Source organism: Mus caroli, unplaced genomic scaffold (genome assembly GCF_978045245.1).
Source record: "Mus caroli unplaced genomic scaffold, Mus_caroli_1 scaffold_8, whole genome shotgun sequence".
Classification (NCBI taxonomy): Eukaryota; Metazoa; Chordata; class Mammalia; order Rodentia; family Muridae; genus Mus; species Mus caroli.
The window spans coordinates 60,446,635-60,449,369 of record NW_028227263.1 but is presented as its reverse complement, the minus strand read 5'-3'; the positions used below and the strand labels follow the sequence as shown (position 1 = coordinate 60,449,369).

The following is a 2,735-nucleotide window of genomic DNA, read 5'->3' as shown; positions in this document are numbered from 1 at the left end:
TTGAGAGGTAGCTGAGGGTAGTACACCTGGATCCACATGCAGCAGGAAGTGACAGTAACAAAATGCCCAAGATTGAGCTTCTTAGACCTCAAAGCCCATCTGATAGTTTACAATTTTTCCAATAATCTGACTCATACTCCAAAAATGTATTGGGTTAATGGGTGTCCAACATCCACTCAGGGCTCGGGTTACTCGTGGAGGAGGGACATGGGAATTTTGTCTGTGCTTACAGAACACCAATGCGGGGTGTGCATTGGGCTATGGGAAACTGCGGGCCCAGGAACCAGGGGTGGGGGAGCACAGCCTGAGGTCCCAGGGACTGCTGAAGTTGGCTCTGGGGTTCCCAGGCCTGCGAGGAGGTGGCGGTGGGGGGGGGGGGGGTCAGGCTCTCAGACTCTTATGCACCCAGGCTCAGCTGGGGGCAGCAAAAGAGCTGAGAACAGAGTGGGTGGGGCCCAGCAGGCTGGATCTAGCCAGGAGCAAAGGGGAAGGGTGGTGGAGAGCTCTGGCTAGGTGCTGCAGAGAGGAGAGTCCTTGGCTTGGGCAGCTGTGACTGAGAGGCTTTCTATGTTCCATTACTCCCCACAGCAGATCCTGATGAAAAGAGACAGTCCATGGTTTTTAAGGCATTTATTGTCATGACAGAGAGTGGTGATGAGTAAAACTGTACCTGACTTTCTCAGGGCGGGCCTTTTGCAGCGAGGAGTGTCTGAGAAGGGGAATTTATTGGCTAAGTCTCCAGGCCTTTAGGTACCTCATTAAAATGGAGATATGTCTTGAGGCTAGGTGACATGTGGTGATGCTTGGGCCATTGCTCTTACATGATTGATGGTCATAAACATAAGGAGGTATGTGGCCTCATGCCAGGAACCTGGCAAAACGCCTACTTTCTGAAGGTCACTGCACTTTCCAATCTTAGCTCATCTGGAAACCAGGCTGCCTTTCACTGTCCTACAAAAATGCATAAGGCCCAAATGAAGACTATAGGCTCCATTTTCACTCAAACAACCACAGCATATATGTCTTATTTTTGTTGGTGGTGGTGTTTTGTTTTTGTTGTTGTTGTTGTTGTGTTGTTGTTGTTGTGTGTGTGTGTGTGTGTGTGTGCCCTTTCTGGGGGTCTTTTTCATTGTTTGTTTTCCCTATTCTGATATACTAGTTTTTGTTATATCTTCTTATACTTTATTTGATTTCACTTATTAACCATTAGAAGCATGTTTGTTTTAGAATGAAAAACAGAAATGAGATGGATCTGGATGGAAGGACAAATGAAGGGGAACAAGGAGGCATAGAGACTGGGGTAACTATAATCAGGAAATATGTGATAAAAAAACTATATTCAATAAAGGGAATAAATCTTTTGTGTGTGTGTGTGTACTTGTGTGTGCTTGTGTATTTGTACATAATTTTATCTTATGTTATCAGTTTTTTCCCTCTAAAATACCATGACAAATAGATGTTCCTTTTATATTCAAATATGGGAAAAACTCGAAGTATAACTTTCCTCACTGCCTCCTTTATCTGTTTGTTTCTAAAACTATAGACAATTGGGTTTAAGAATGGTGGAACCATGGTATAAAATACAGAAATTACCATTTCCTGAACTACTTCAAAGGTTATTACTGAAGGTCGTAGATACACAAAGGCAGCAGAGCTAACAAAGACAGACATCACAATAATGTGAGGAACACAGGTAGAAAAGGCTTTCCCTCTCTCTCTCCTTTGACAGGAATCTTCAATACAGTTGATAATATGTGAATATATGATATGGCAATAAAGACAAAGCAACTACCAGTGACTCCAATGACAGTCAGAAGTATTAGGAGCTTGTTGCTAAAGGTGTCAGAGCAAGAAAGTCTCAGCAAAGTGGGCAGATCACAGAAGAACTGAGGGACCACATTAGAGTGGAGTGGCAAAAGGAAAGCTGGAAAGTTTTGAAAGTGTGCACACTTGCAAGGACAAGTGAGCTAAGTAGGGAAGCCAATGTCATCTGAACACAGAACTGGTGGTTCATGATCACAGGATAGAGGAGAGGTTTGCAGATGGCCACATAGTGGTCTTGGGCCATGATGGTAAGAAATAGAATCTCTACACATGCACAAAATAAGAACAAAAAGATCTGTGCTGCACACCCAGCCACAGATATATTTCTGTGGTTAGTGAGAGAGTTGATACAGGTACTGGGGACAGTGATGGAAATGTAGCACATGTCTAAAATGGACAGATTCCTGAGGAAGAAGTACATGGGTGTGTTCAGGGTCTGGTCAACTGTAGTAACAATGATGATGGCAAGGTTCCCTAACAGGCTGCACAGATACACCAGGAGGAAGAGCACAGTGATTAAGATCCTGAGCTCCCAAATCTCAGCAAAAACCTCCAGGAAGAACTCAGTCACTAGGGTGGAATTGGCCATTGTCTCAAAGTGCAGATTTTCTGGAAAAAAAATAAAAGTAGGACAGGGAATAACTTAAAATAATTTATAGATTACTAGAATTTACCTTAAAAGTATTTGTTTTCTAAAATTGGCCCTTATATATGAAATATAAATCATGTTTTCTTGGCATGAATAGACCTTCAAAACATGCTTACCTTGTAATACACAGAGTTGTACCTGTCTGTCCAGTTGTATGGTATGATAATAAGCACTTATGAGTTTCCATAATAATAATTGTCTCATAAGACTATTATCTTAATAACTATTAAGTTGATTAATATGTGGTCTTTTCTCTTCCAGA

At 42.2% G+C, this 2,735-nt stretch overlaps 1 pseudogene; it reads right to left on the bottom strand.

Moving 5' to 3' along the window:
- Nucleotides 1–1,103: 1,103 nt before the first annotated feature.
- LOC110297977 (olfactory receptor 14C36-like) lies at nucleotides 1,104–2,413 on the bottom strand (annotated as a pseudogene).
- Nucleotides 2,414–2,735: the final 322 nt, after the last annotated feature.